Genomic DNA, 16,433 nt, shown 5'->3' on the forward strand with positions numbered 1-16,433 from the left:
GTACGGTGAACTGCTCGGACGGATAAAGCCTAACTCGCGCAACTCGTCCAACTGCTTCTACAGTTCTTTTAACTCCAACGGTGCTATACGATACGGGGCCTCCGAAATAGGTGCGGTACCAGGCAGGAGATTAATCTGGAACTTAGTGTGCCAACGAGGTGGTAACCCTGGAATCTCCTGGAACACATCAGGAAAACCACAAACAACTGGCAGCAGGTCGATACTCAAAGAAACTGACTCCTCAACGGCACAAGATAATAGGCAAGAATGCTGCTCTCCCTTAGGCTCGACAACACACAGGAACTCTGGCACGCCGGGTATATAGAACGTGACTATCCTCGCGGAGTAGTCCAATATAGCGTAGTACTTGGCGAGCCAATCTATGCCTAGGATAACATCAAAATCGGACATGGGCAATACGAATAGGTCCGCAGGCAAAAAGATATCCCCAATCAGAATGGGAAAAGACAAGCAAAATTGGTCTAATACTGCAGTCTTCCTTAAGGTTGTCGATACTGACAAACCCTCACGGGCAGACTCCATCGGCAAACCGGTCGATCGATAGAAATCAACGGCCACAAAGGAATGCGATGCACCAGAGTCAAACAATACACGTGCAATGCATGTAAAAATAGGGAGAGTACCCTCGACGACCCCTCCTGATGACTAAGGGTCCTACTGGGCGGCATAAAATCTGCCCTGGGCCTGCTGGGGAGGTGCAGGTCCCCTCTGAGGTCTCTGCTGATGCTGCTGCTATTGTGGCGCCTGATTGCTGCCTCTGCTGCTATGGGGGAGGCCCTAGAGGCTGGTGCTGTGGTCGCTGCTGCTGCTATGGTGGCTATCGCGGAGGCTGATGCGGTGTCCTCGGCTGTTGTCGTAGATGGGGACACTTGTTCACGTGATGTCTTGTCTTACCGCACCCAAAGCAAGTACCTTTAAATGGTCCCAAAGGTGGTGCTGGGGGTACTGCTGGTGCTCGAAATGCTGAGCGGGTTGTGCGTTACTGCTGTGAACGATGCTGCTGCTGCTGGGAACTATGAGAGGGCGCCTTCCTCTTCTGATCTCCCCTCTGGTCACGGACTCTCTTCAAACTGGCCCAATCTGACTCATAAATCTGTGCCCTCTCCATAATCTGCTCAAATGTTGGAAGCATGTGTCCGATCACATGACTCTTGAAGGCAAGACGCAAACCGTTCTCAAAACAGTGGGCCTTCCACCCCTCATCGTCAACAAGATACGTCACAAATCTCGATAGCGTGACGAAACGTGCCTCATACTGGGACACAGTCTTGTCTCCCTGGACCAGAGTCTCAAACTCTAATGTGCGCTGCTGTCGCACATGCTCGAAAAAGAACTTCCGGCCAAACCAGTCTACAAAGTCCTCCCAGGTCCACTCAAAATCGGCCGCTACTGATCGGGCTACAGATGCCCACCAATGCTGAGCCTCACCCTAGAGAAGGAATACAGCTAATGGGACTCGCTGCTGGGTCGTACATCTCATGGTGTCAAATATCTTCTTTACCTCAGAGCACCATATCTCCGCTGTAGTAGGGTCAAGCTCCCCCCGAAAATGCGGAGGATCGTTGTAAGACCCGTAACCTAGCCTGTACCATTCCATAAACTTCTACGGTTCCCTCTAGTCGAGTTTCTACGACCCGGGACGAGTAGATAGCATTGGCGCATGCTCTTGAGTCACATCCTGTAAACCCGAGCCGACTCAAAATGAGACCTATGTCATTTTGACCGTGCCGTCGCCGCGGTTCCGACGATGCGTCTTGTGCGTCAATACGATGCTCAGATTATAAGATCCGGCCCGTGCATTATCTAGGCCGTTGATCGCTTGATTATGGGACCCACCTATCCCTATTGTTGTACTTCCCTAGAAACATTAATTACTATGATGTCACCCTAGGGGTGACATCACCCTACCATACCACCTTACCTTCCCTTTTCCCCATAAGTCAAACTCATTAATTCCCATTACCTCACCATCCCTCTCTCCCATCACTCCCTTACATCATTTCTCTCTTTCACTTCTCTCCATTCCAAGCAATCCCTCCATGGAGCAACCCACGTCCATGGCTCCCATGAGAGAGCTAGTGTGGCCCACCTCCCTATCTCCCATCTCCACCATCCAATGATTATCTCCACCATTGAAATTGTTTCTTTGGGGCTCTATCATGCATTGGCAGAAGAAGGAAGAAGAGATCTCGAGGTGGGTGCTCCTTTCTTTTCCTCTCATTTTTTTTTTGTGATGTGTGGCCCACTTGGATGAATCCCATCTTGAGGTATGTTTTATCCCAACCGTACAAGTCATGTGGACCCTACTTTATAGTGATGGAAACACACAAATATCAAGTTGATTTAAATATGGTGGGCCACGTTCATGTGGGACCCACCTTGGTGACACGTGGACCACCTACACGTAGGACCCACTATGATGATTGTATTATACCTATGCTGTCCAACGTCCAAGGGACGCTGGACAGGGAGTGGCTAAAGTGGTGTGCGTGCACTGAAATGGTGGTGTACTAATAAGCAAAGGAGAGGAAGAAGAATAGTATTTGGAGGTGGGCTGCTCATGCAGGCCCCACCTTGATGTATGTATAAAATCCACGCCGCCCATTTCACTTCTCATCTCATTTTAGGCGTTGAGCCAAAAGATGAGGCTAATCTGATAATCAAGCGGGCCATACTGTAGGAAATGGTAATTTTTACCATTGAAAACTCACCCAACGATTCTACATGCTGAAAAATACTCAATATTGGTCTTGTTTGGTCAATATTGAGCCGTGAGATGCAATGGTCAGGATAGATTTTCCTGATGAGGGCCCCACTTAAGAAATTCCTTAGAAAAATTGGATTTAGAGAAAAAAAAAAAAAAAAAAAAAAAAAAAAAAAGAATCATAAGGCAGCAACGCTGCTCCTGTCAGAAGACTGCATGGGCGGGCGGACGGCCTGGCTGGACCTGACGGCTCCAGCCGTGGGCCCCACGTGATGCATTTTGAACATCGAAACCGTGCATTTGATGGGTCCCCATGGACCAGCCGTCCATCCCAAAAATTAGCTGTATACGGAACTCAGGTGGGCCATACCATCTACAATCATGTGATAACATGCCTAAAAATATAAAATCATCTGGTGGGGCCTCCTTGAGTTTTGGATGTGATTGAAACTTGGTTTGGACCCCTAATTTTATGGGACACATATAATGGATGGAGTAGATCTGGTTAATGTGGGTCCCACCTAGGATAAAAGAAAAAAATAAATAAATATGCATGCATGTACATTGACGTCCAAACTCTCTGGACGTCCAACGTTAAGTAGGGAGGGTCCCATTGGCCCCAATGGTGGACCCTACCATGATGTATGTTCTACATCCATGTCATTCATTTAATAGGTTCCCTTTTTTGATACGTTGGTTCTAAAAATCAGTCATAAAAAGTTCTCGTATGGCCCACACCATCACCTTTCATGCGGTGGTATGTCAAGCCACATGGAATCAACTGCTGGGGTCCACATGCAGCTTGGATCCACCTGAAACTCGGTTTGGACCCTTAAATTGGTGGGACACACATAATGAATGGGTGGGATTTGTGAACTACATCATGGTGGACCCTAGGATCACATAACCGTACCAAAAGTTTGGTGGACAAATAAATATTACGGTGGCTCAATCCACGTGACCTTATAAAGAGGTTGTATGGCAAGTAAACATTGCGGTGGGCCCTGACCCATGTGACTTTATCAACGATTGGATGCGAGTAAACATTTCGGTGGGTCCCATGATCATGTGACCCTATCACAAGGTTGAAAAAAATAAAATAATAATAATAAAAATAAATAAATAAATAAATAAATACGTACCGGTCCCATGTCCGTATGACCTTATCAACAGTTTGAATGGAAATAAACATTTTGGTGGGCCCAGGTCTATGCGACCTTATCAGCAGTTGGATGCAAATAGATGTTATAGTGGCCCACGTTGGATGATAAATAAATATTACAGTGGGCCCTAGGCCCATGTGACCCTATGACTAGTTTGGATGGAAGATAAACATCATGTTGGCCTCATTTTTGGATGGACAGTATGTTGGGCCCTAGGTTGGGTGGAAAATAAACATTTTGGTGGGTCTTACTTAAGACTTATTTATGTATGTGTTGTGTCCACAACTGTGGACCTCCATCATGGAACATGTGACTTATCTATTCCTTCCATCCCTATGGGACCCACTATGATGCATGTGTTTCATCCAACCGTCCAACCATTTTTGGAAAATGATCCTTTTTTTTTTAGGTTTGGGACGAAAATAAGTCAGATTTACTTATCAAGTGGACCATAGTGCACGGTGAGGATTGAACGGCTATCTTTGAAATCTTGAGACCCTATGATTAGATTAGATGGGAAATAAATGTTATGGCGGACCTTGAAAATTTTAGTAGTGGAAATCATTATCACCACTTATATTGAGTGTGGCCCATTTAACATACATGGGGCCCATTGATGTGGCCAATTTGATGTATGTATGACCATGTTATGAGGCCTACTTTGATGTATGTTGTGGCCCATTTGTCAGGCCCACTTTGATGTATCTTTATCCACGCCATCCAGGGCAGGCACCTCATTATGATATATATATCAGGGCCCATGGGTCGAGGCCCATTAGTGCTGCCTATTTGATACAACCCACTTGATGTGTACGAGGCCCATTAGGGCGGCCCATTGATTCAAGGCCTATTGTGACATGTATTAGGCCCATGACGCGTGACCCATTTGATGTGTATAAGACCCATGGGTAGGGCCCACATATTATGTATTTGAAGCCCATGAGCAGAGCCCACCTGAGGTTTATATACGGGCCCCATTAATGTGGCCCACTTGTATTTGAGGCCCACGGGTTGCGGCCCATGGGTCGTGGCCCATTGTGATATATACCCGGCCCATACGTCGTGGCCCATTGAGATGTGTTTCCGACCCATTTAGTGAGGCCATTGTGAAATATTCCTACTCTTGTGATGAGGCCCATTGAGATGTATTTCTGGCTCATTGATGCGGCCCACTTGTTGAATTGAGGCCCATTGGTGTGGCGTGCGGCCCAATGTATCGACCCACCGTGATGTGTAGGTCCACGTGCTGTATGTGTAAGGCCCACCTGTGATGACTATTTGAGGCCCACTTGTTGGATATTTGGGCCCATCTTATGTTTGACTCTATGTGGACCACTCCTTGGGAGCAATGTTGGTTAAATGTCCACATTGCTGGGCAGTGATGGTTGGATGTCCACATTGTGACCCTTCCTTAAGCCTTATCAGGCCCATTCTCATCATTCTCTTAGTGGGTTAACCCAAATAAGCGGGCCCCATTTACCATGGACGGATGGCTCCATGCTACCAGATTTGATATAACCATGGTCGAGGGCTGATCTTTATATTATGATTGATCAGATGTTCATCTATGGACCCAGTCTTGTCTATGTGACCGGTCGTCGGTGTTGATTATCGAAGCTGATTGTCGGTGCTAATTATCGATGTAGATTATCGGTGTGGATTTGTCAAGGTCGATTGTATTGGCCGGTTCCGATTGTTGAGGCCGATTCTGAGTATCGAATTCGATTGCCATGGCCGATTGTTGAGACCTGCATGATGTATATGTGACCCGTAGTTGGGGGCCATTGTGATATGTATTAAGCCTATGATGCATGGTCCATTTAATGAATTCAAGACCCATGTGTAGGGCCCACATGTCCTGTGTTTGAGGCCTATGGGCAAGGCCCATTGTGATGTATTCATGGCCCATGGGCAAGGCCCATTGTGATATGTATTAGACCCATGAGCAGGGTCCACCTGTTGTGTATATGTGGCCTTTGAGTAAGACCCATTGTGTTGTATATTAGGCCCTTGTGTGAGGCCGTGGGCCCATTATATGTTTGACTCTATGTAGGCCATTCCTTGGGGGCAATGTTGGTTAAGTGTCCACATGGTCGAGGTCGATTATCGATGCTGGTTGTGGATACTGAATATGAGTATATGACACTAAAGCATCAAGATACATGACAATACGAATTATCTGCATGTTAGATATGAGATGTGGTTGATCAATGCATATGTCATTGAGAATTTTGTTATGAGACTCCGTGATAGGTGGAGGTTATCTAACACGAGCACGCGGTATGTGCGCAGGATTGATGCATGACTGGATTGTATGACTCATGCATCTCGCATTATGATTACTATACGCCCTAGCGACATCAAGGTCGTAGCCTCCACGGCATATCGTGGATGGCCAAATAGGACAGGAAATATTTGGTTCTAGCATACGGGAGCCATAGATGTCCCCGGGTGAAAATCCCTAAACCTCCGTGGCCGGAGACGCCCCAACGTCGAGGCCGAGTGGATACATGAGCACCGGGAGGCCGCGTCTCCCACCGTGTCGTGGTCGGTTGGGAGGGTGTGGCCTTACTCGCCCGAGGGTAGGGGGCAATACTAGGCCGAGTTTGACCAGCTCGTGAATGGGTCCGCTATCGACGTGCCGGATAGGTATTGGCGGACTATTGGCAAGGCGGATAGTGAGGTTTCTTATGCTCACTTGGACTGTGCGGCTGGGAGAGCGGCGGTGCCATTTGGAGTGTACTAAACCCCGGTGATGATCCCAGAGATGAACCGTCTGATATGTGGATTTAGTGAGCAGGAGTTGCATACTCATTCATGCATTCATTCATTCACTATCTACTCGGGTTGGTGGTAAGCAACTAGTTGATACGTGTGCCTTCGCAATGGCCGAGGATTTCGGTTGGGGCGCGCGACTAACTGAGATCAGGAGTCTCACATTGAGTCGACTATCCAAATTTAGGTATGGGGTGGTTTGGATAGAAGTCTCTTGTGATGGACCCCATAGCCTGCGATACTACGTCTACCATCCCGACTTCACACTCCGGTATGGTCATTCCATCCGCACCGCATATTGCATTCCATCCGCGGCATACGACATCTTGGGTTACTGTGTTTCTACATTTATATGGTTTAGATATGGCTGACGTATTTGTGAACACATAAGGAATTATATACCCAATTGCATTTATATGGTTATATGGTCTAGGTACGACTGATGCTATTTGTGTTACTCATCAGAAATGTATATTGTATTGCATCCTCTACATTTGATATTTGGCTCTTTATGACTCCTCGTTTGCGTATGTTATATATTGCGTATATATCGATTGGCTCATGGACTTGTTCATATTTCCGCTTACTCTGTTATCGTATGATCTATGATCTTGTGAGTATTTCTGTTTACTCAGATAATTCATGATCTTGCTAGTATATTTGCTTATTCCGATATTGTACAGTTTATGGATTACCAGTACTTCCAGTTTGTATGATAATGGCATTGTATCGAATACTTGGCACTTACCTTGTGCACACACTTACACCACCCTCTAAGCTTTCTATAAGCTTATGCACGATAGATGCGTGCAGGTGTTTTTAGGTTGCAGCAGCATTGAGCTTGGAGCGTGCAGTTGTATTCTGGAGCTTTGATTTCGATATATATATTTCCCTTTCAGCATTGTATTCAAATGATTATATTAGTGGATATGTGATGATGATGTTGCCTTTATGATTTGGGTATACTTGTGGTTATGCTTATTACGAGATAAATGTACATTGGCAAAAAAAAAATCCTCCTTGTAGGATCCCAGGATCGGAATCTGGCGTGTGAACGCTAGGATCCGAGAATGGGGTACTACGGAGGCTGTCGGCACCAGATTCGGCAATCGAAATTTCTATGAATCCGATTTCCGGGTTTGGGGCGTGACAATCGTGCTATCGGAAGTCCTTGAGAAGGGCGCTCGCACTCTCCTGCTCAGCCTCGACTGGTGTAACAGTCGGACGCCTGCTCTACCCCTGAAGAACAACGGTCATCACCTACAACATCTGCTGAAGCTAGGCGACACTCACAGGTACGGTCGGATCCGCACCGGCCTCAGGTAAAGGAGTAGCATCCTCGGGTTGGAAAGCAGTGATATCCAGTGGTAGAGCAGGAGTAGCCGGTGGTAGAGCGGGAGTCGCAGGTGGTGGGGTGGGAGTCGCAGGTGGTGGAGCGGGGTTCGGTCGGGTCGCTCTTCTAGGCATCACGTCCTACAGGAAGGAACAAGGGCTGATCAGCCTTGAGAATTCTCGAAAGCATAAACATTAAGGGTCTATATCAAAAAATTGCTAAGTTATTCGGACTCGGAACCTATTCATTCTAAGTTTATAACAGATATGTGATGTGATCTCAGGTATTCCCAAGTTATGCTCTGATACCAACTTCTGTCATGCCCCAAACTCAGAGAACGGGCTCACAAAATTTTCGATCGCTGAATCCGACGCCAACAGCTTCCGTAGTGCCCCATTCTCAGATTCCGGCACTCACATGATAGACTCCGATCCTGGGATCTTATAAGGATGATTTTCAGTATGATTTTTATTGTAATGGAGCATAACCACAAGCATAACCAAGTCATAAAACAACATCACTACATATCCACTATATCAAAAATTTTAAGTACAAATGCGGAAAGGGAAATACAAGGTGATCAAAAACTTCAAAATGAACTGATGTGCGCTCCTGCCTCAGCGCTGCTGCGATCCAATGTCACCTGCACGCAATGGTCGTGCATAAGCTTATAAAAGCTTAGAGGGTGGTGTAAGTGTGTGGGCAAGGCAAGCACCAAGTGAACAATATCAGAGTAATGTAGAAATATGCGGTAAGTCTATGAATAAAACCAACCATACCAAGGCTAGGTGATGCAAGGCATGAATACTATCGGCCATACCAAGGCCATGCGATGCGAGACATGAATGTTATCGGCCATACCGATGCAATGCGAGGCCTACATAGCCAAATGTCATATGCGAGATGCAATCTAAGCAAGCTAGTATTTATCAAGTACACATATCAGTACAGTTCCCCTCTGGATATCATCGGGGTCTAATACACTTCACACTGACTGCCTCATCCCTAGCTGCACAGCCAAGCAAGTAGAATAGACCTCATTATCTGCCTGACCAGTAGTCTGCCAATACCTACCCGGCTCGTCGATAGCGAACTCATTTACGAGCTGGTCAAACTCAGCCTAGCTTATAGCCCCCTCACTTAGGCGGATAAGGCCATACCCCCTTCCAACCGACTATGACACAATGGGAGACGCGACCTACTGGTATTTGGCACTTGGGCACTGTGTATCCACTCAGTCAAGACATTGGAGCAACTCTTAGTACCAAAAAGGTTTTGGGACTTTCACCCAAGGACATTTTAAGTACCCACAGTGGTAGAACCAAGCATTTTTGGTATCTAATATGGCCATTCATGATGTGCCTGTGGAGCCATGTCCTTGATGTCATTAGGGCATACAATGATCAAGTCACTCATATGCAAGATGCATGAATCACACCGTACAGTCATGCGGCAATCCCGTGTGTACCATGCGCTCATGTGGGGCACTCCGTCTCATAAGGAGTCCCGTAAATGTCTCAGCCCAACGGCTTATGCTATGATCAAACATTCCTCATATTAAGCATACATATGATGCGTATGGCATGAGGCATGGAATTGTACTAAGCATGTTATAAAGCGACGAACTATCCTCACAACGAAGATGGGCCTAGACGGCTTTCACACAACAAGTATGGGCCTATCAATGGGCCCTAGGGAGAGTCGTAATGCGGACATTTAACCAACATTACCTTACAATGTGGACGTCAAACCAACATTGCTCCCAAGGCATAGCCTGTCATAAACATCATTAACTAAACCATGTTGGGATCACACATTGCAATGGACCTGAGGTACTTCCCATTGGGCATTCAACACACAAAATGGGTCATATCACATGGGCCTTATATTCATCAAGTGGGCCACATCAATGGGCCGCACTAATGGGCCTTATGTACATTACAATAGGCCATAACCCATGGGCCTTATAATGCATCAAAATGGAACTAATCACATGGGCCTTACGTGTATCAAATGGGTAACGCCAATGGGCCCCATATATATATATATATTAAATGGGCCACACCCAAAATAAGTGGTGATAATGATTTCCATCATTAAAATTTCCAAGGCCCACCATAACATTTATTTTCTACCCAATCTGGTCATAAGTTTACACAGACCTGGATTAAGAGGAAGAAGCCTTTCATAGGTGTGGAGCCAATGCTTGGTTCAACCCATCTATTGCTCTAATGGCCCCATCTTCGATGAACCGTGGCCCAAAAATATCTTCATTTGATCAACTCTAACCTTTTCCATTTTGGGCATGCAAATACATGGTTAAGAAGAAATGCACCAACGGTCCACATTCAACGGAGAAAAGACAATATTTAATGATTCCAATTTGAGAGATGTTTCGGGCATGATTTATCCAAGGTAGGGCCCTTGGATCAATGGATGGGATAAACCAAAAATGCATCACACATGTACAGATTAGCTACCGAATAGGGAAGTTCCCTGTTCAGACAGAACATGAAAAAATATTTTTTTGCAGAAATGAAATGTCAAAATACCTTGATGAAAATTCCTTGTATGTACATTGATTTATACATTGAAAAAACAATAGAATCGGAAAAAGATACTGGAGAAGGATAGTTTCATGGTGGAGTACATAAATGGCCAATCGAAATTTCTCTTCATACCTGCATGAGAGGAAAACAACCCTTAGAATATTAGAAACCAAACCTTTAAACGAAGATTCAAACATTTAAAAAAAAATAAAAAAATAAAAAAATCGGGAAGATGAGAGATTTGGAGCAATGATCAGAAAATAGATTTTAAAATGACTTCAAAATTTTTAATTAAAAAAAAAAAAACCTTTGATGGATAGCATAAGGAAGAAAGTTTTCCAAAACATTGAGAAAGACATTTGCAACCCATCAAAAGATGAGAGAGAGAGAGATATATACCTGAGGGTATCGTGTGTGCTTGTGGTCCGTTGCTTTCATGGCCACTTGTGTTGGAAAGAGACATTGGAAGGGAGAGGGGGGTTGCCGTTGCCACTTGAGAGAAAAGGAGAGAGATGGAGGGGCTGAGATATGGAGAGAGAAGCAGGGAGATGGGGTTGGAAATGGGTTTTTTCAAGAGAGAGAGAGAGAAGGGCACTAGAGAGCAACAGGGAGATGGAGGGGCTGAGATAGGGAGAGCTGGAAATTGGTGTTCTTAAGAGGGAGAGAGAAGGGAACAGGCAAGGTTTGCAAGCAATATTCTTTTTTTTAAAAACCTTATTTAAGGTCGTGTACATCCACAGCCCTAATAAGTAAAGATATCCACCGCATGTTGATCCCCTTATCGGACGGCTCTCGACGCACCACGTCTCGACCTCACAGGAGCAGGTGTGTGTGTGTGTGGGGGGGGGGGGAGGGAAGGTACTATACGCTCGACCGTATTATACCTTCTATAAGGTCGAGTGCTGGCGGCACGTTATTCATCGGATGGTGAAAATTTTAAACAAACCAAAAAATTTTATAGGGCCGCAAGTAATTTATGTGCGAGCCTTTCGTTGTTGAAAGATCATGTGCAAGGATTCTGTGTGGGGCCCACTATGATGTTTGTGATAAATCCAACCCGCCCATTCGTTTTTCAAAATCATTTTAGGACATGCAACAAAAAATGAGGAGGATCCAAATATTAAATGGGCCACATGAGAGGAAACAGTGGGGATTTAGTGACCACCGTTGAAACATTCATATGGCTACAAAAGTTTTGTATTGGTTTATGTTCGTGGTGTTTTCATTTCATATCAGTGAAAATGACCTTATAAACGGTTTGGATGGAATATAAACACCAAGGTGGAGCCTAGGAAGGTTTCGACGGTAAGCATTCCTTTTTGCAGTGTTTCATCTTGTATGGCCCTCTTGAATTTTGGATCCTCCTCATTTTTGGTATAATGTCCTAAAATGATATCTAAAAACGAATTGACGAGTTGAATTTCACACAAAGATCACAGTGGGCCCCACACAGAATCCTTTTGTGAATCTTTATGGGAAAAGCTTTAGTAGGAAATCCGCACCCCTGTGTTTCCAAACGAACTGTCTACTCCCCTGCGACCGGCCAATGGCGGGTGGTAGGTGTTATGTGGGCCTCACTATGCTGTATGTGTTTTATCTATGCTGTCTATATGTTTTTCTAGATCATTTAATGGTAATGAGACCAAAAATGGGGTATGTCCCAATCTCAAATGTACCACATTACAGGAAACAATGTTGAATGGGCGTCGACCATTAAATTTTTTTTGGGGGCCATAAAAGTTTTGGATCAAGTTGATCTTTGTTTTTTTCCCTTCATATGGGTCTGTATGACCTAATCAATAGTTTGGATGTCAAATAAACAGTACAATGGGCCTTAGGATGATTTTAACCGTGAGCATCCCTCTCCACACTTTTTTCTATGGCGGGTTCCACTAGAGCTTTTGATCTACCTCATTCTTTGGATAATGCCATAATATGATCTCTTAAAATGGATGAACGGTGTGGATATAATACATACATCATGCTGGGACCCACAAAACTTGGTGACATGACTTTAGCTACTCAACCTCTCATTAGGTAATCCGCGTCCCACTCTGAGATGGAAGTAGATTGGCTGGTGTATTAACGTCAACAAGTTTTGTGGGTCCCATCATGAGGTATGAGGTATGTGTTAATCCAAAACGTCCAACCATTTGGCAAGTTCGTCTTAAGGCTTGAGCCTAAAGATAAGACAGATATAAAGATCAAGTGGACCACACTGCAAAAAGCAGTTGAGGATTGAACGTCTACCATTGAAACCCTTTTGGGGTCACAGAAGCTTCTGATCAATATGAAATGTGTTTTTCCTCTTCATCTATGCATTTGTGATCTTATTAACCGATTGGATGGAAAATAAAAGTTATGTAGGCCCTACGAAATTTTTTAATGATGAAAATCATTGTCCTCGCTGCTATTTTTGGTGTGGTCCATTTGAGCTTTGGATATGATTCATTTTTTGTTTAATGGTTTAAATTGATCTCGAAAAATGGATGAAGGGTGAGGATATAATAAATAAATCATTGTGGGGCCATGTAACTTTGATCTCCTTTGAATCGTTCGTGCAACTCGGAGCTCGAGGAGCGTCGTCACTTGACTTCATGCGACAGGTCTCTACACCAGCTATATAGCTGGTGTGTAGTACACCAACCAATCTGCTTCCCTCTTAGACGGAAAGGGATTGCTCAGCTTATTGAGTAAACTTTGTGAGGTCCACCATGATTTATGTATTTTATCTTCTCCATCTAATCATTTTCCCTGAAAATTTTATGGCTTGATCCCAAAAATGAAGTATATACAATGTTTAAATGGACCACACCACATGAAAAAGTTGAATTGAACTTCTATTGTTGAAAATTTCTTGGGGGCCACATAAGTTTTGGATCAAGCTTATATTTTTGTTTTCCGTTTATCCATGTATGTATGATCTTATGAACAAGTTGGATGACAAATAAACATCACTATGGGGCCTAATAAGGTTTCAACAGTGGAAATTATTATCCCCACTTTTTTCCAAGCATGATTAACTTGATCTTTGGATATGCTTCAATTTTGGGCTCAACCCCTTAAATTAGATGGAAAAATGGATAGACGGCATACATGAAACACATACATCATGGTGGGGCCCACATAGCACTGACCACCTGCCATTGGCCGGTGGCGGGGGAGTAGCCAGTCCATTTCCCAAACTCAAAACCCAAGGACACGAATTTCCTGCTAAAGCCTTTCCCATGAAGATCAGCGGAAGAATTCTGTGTGGGGCCTACTGTGATCTTTGTGTGAAATCCAATCTATCCTTTTGTTTTTAAATATCATTTTAGGACATTATACCAAAAATGAGGATGATCCAAAATTCATGTGGGCCATACGAGATGACATAGTGGGGAAAGGAATGCTTACCGTTGAAACCTTCCTAGGCTCCACCTTGGTGTTTATATTCCATCTAAACCGTTTATAAGGTCATTTTCACTGATATGAAATGAAAACATCATGAACATAAACCAATACAAAACTTTTGTAGCCATATGAATGTTTCAACGGTGGTCACTAAATTAGGGGTCGTTTGGCGTCGTGGATTGGAGGGGATCAGAGGGGTTTCAAATCCACTTAGTTATTTGGTAGCATAAAGTAACTGGGGATTGCCAATCCAGGGGGTTTCCAATCCCCTCTTTGAGGGGCTTTGTAATCCTTGGTGAGAGCTTGGATTACACCTAAAATCATTTCAATAGTTGCAAGTGTAACATGTATGTTACTGTACACTATCATTCTTTTGGGCACATGGCCCACTAATGATGATCAACACCGTCCAAACATTATCCATGTAAATCAGCACTGTCCAAACATTGTCCAACACCATCCAAACATTGTCCATATTAATCACCGATTAAAAATCATTAGTTAGTCACTCAGACATGATCTTGTGCTTGCAGTCCATCCGAGACTTGGAATTTCATCATTTTCAGGCAAAGCATATATTTCAGTGGGCTTATCACAACCATAGTGTCAAAAATTATATATCTCACTAATTAGGGATATTAAAGTTGATTCAATAATTAAATTCAAACCCCTGTAAATATACCATGGATAGGTATTTTTGAATTAAAGTTGATTCACATTGGTCACATTGGAAGGTGCGAAACACACCGGGAGGATTGCCAATCTAGGGGGTTCCAAATCCACGCTCCCAAACAGTCCCTTAGTATCATAAACAATCTAAGATGGTCTTTAACAAATACGTTGATTAAATTCTTGATCGACCTATTTTTCTGTTAATGAGTCAAACTGTCCATACTAGAAACATTGATCCAATGGTTAGTATTTGTCAGATTGGTGTGATGCTTCCATGGTTGCCTATGAAACGTGCTTCTGACCAAATGAACAGTTTAGATCAATGGATTGGACAGTCAAGGTGCCCCATTTCAACTAAATGCAAGTAGGAGCTCCCGGAGCATTTCCCTATTTAAAATAGATAAATAAGTGCGCGAAATGCGCCACTCCTCTATGAGCGCCACGGTTCTCCTAGTTGTATTGGGACATTTGGAGAATCCAACAAATCCATCAGGGCCGTTCAGAAGGTCCCTACATAGTTTTCATGACTCATCATATGGTTAAATCCATTCATGGAAGGCATTGCTAAGATTTCCTGATTAAAAGATTGTTTAGAATACTAAGAGATCCATGATTAGAAATATTTCGACATAAAACAATCTGGTCCATCCATTTTATAGGCTATTGATTGGATGCACATATTAGTCCAACTGGTTTAATTTTTGCATGTTGACCATAACATGCATTTTAAACTTAGTGGACGAGCCTGATTGATTAATTGGACTGTCCAAATGTCTCGATGCTGCTAGAAGCAGTATAGCGTATGGTGCTATGGTTAGTTAACACTTGATCTGCGATCATGGCCATCTGAGCAGTAGGATCTAAGTGGCGGTGAAGAAAACTTGTTTAACGGCTGACATTCAGTGTAGAAATGCAGCAAAGAGATGATGGGCAGTTCTGATTGCTACCTACTTAGATGGACGGTCCTGATCAACAAGCTCAATATTACTACGAATACGTGTTGCCAATGAATAGGATGTGATGTTACCGAAGATATCTCAGGGCTTCTTTGAGAATGTTGGGCTTGATCTTTTAACTACAGGTGTGTAGTTACATCCGTAAGTAACGGTGGCGATTTCCCAGGGCCACAGCTCCAGATCTTTTAACTGTGGGTGCAGGCCTATTCTCTTCAGCCGGGCCTGGCTCTTGCCAGCCCTAGGATGGAAATGGCCACCGTTAACAAGGGGTTTGGGTTGAGGGTCAACTCAAGCCCAACCTGACCTGGAGAACTAGCTCAAGACCCCACCCATTTGGAGACCTGACCCAAGCTACCCTACCTGACCTCAACCTGAATGCTCAACCCAACCCCAGCCCAACCCAACTTGGGGTTCGGGTCTTGCCATATCAGGATCCTTTTGGTTGGACGCGGAGTAGCTACTGAACTAGACAGTAGCTAGTCTCGCTACCGAAGTGATGGGCCCCACCATGATGTATTTGTTGCATCTATACCGTTCATCCATGTGTAAAGATAATTTTATGGGATAAGGAAAGGAGTGATGCAGATCCAATGCTCAATTGGACCCCACCACAGAAAATAGTGAGGACAATAATGACGCCCATCGTTGAAACCTTCATAGGGCCCAGCATGATGTTTATTTGAGATCCAACCTGTTTATAAGTTATCACAGACATGGAATGAGGGAAAACACAAATATCAGCTTGATCAGAAACTTCTGTGGCCTCGAGATGTTTTTAAGGGTAGGCGTTCAATCCCCACTGTTTTGAGGGGTGAAGTTCACTTGATCTTTGGATATGCCTCATTCTTTCTCTTATGCCCTAAAATG

The 16,433-nt window shown here is 44.1% G+C and overlaps 1 long non-coding RNA gene across 1 annotated transcript; it reads right to left on the minus strand.

Annotated features, from left to right (window-relative positions):
- Nucleotides 1-10,539: 10,539 nt before the first annotated feature.
- Nucleotides 10,540-11,204, minus strand: LOC131233192 (uncharacterized). Its single transcript, XR_009165119.1, has 2 exons — nucleotides 10,945-11,204; nucleotides 10,540-10,677 (listed from the first exon to the last, which is right to left on the minus strand). It is a non-coding gene; the product is annotated as an uncharacterized LOC131233192 (long non-coding RNA).
- Between the last annotated feature and the right edge of the window lie 5,229 nt (nucleotides 11,205-16,433).

The sequence above is a fragment of the Magnolia sinica genome, chromosome 18 (genome assembly GCF_029962835.1).
Source record: "Magnolia sinica isolate HGM2019 chromosome 18, MsV1, whole genome shotgun sequence".
Classification (NCBI taxonomy): Eukaryota; Viridiplantae; Streptophyta; class Magnoliopsida; order Magnoliales; family Magnoliaceae; genus Magnolia; species Magnolia sinica.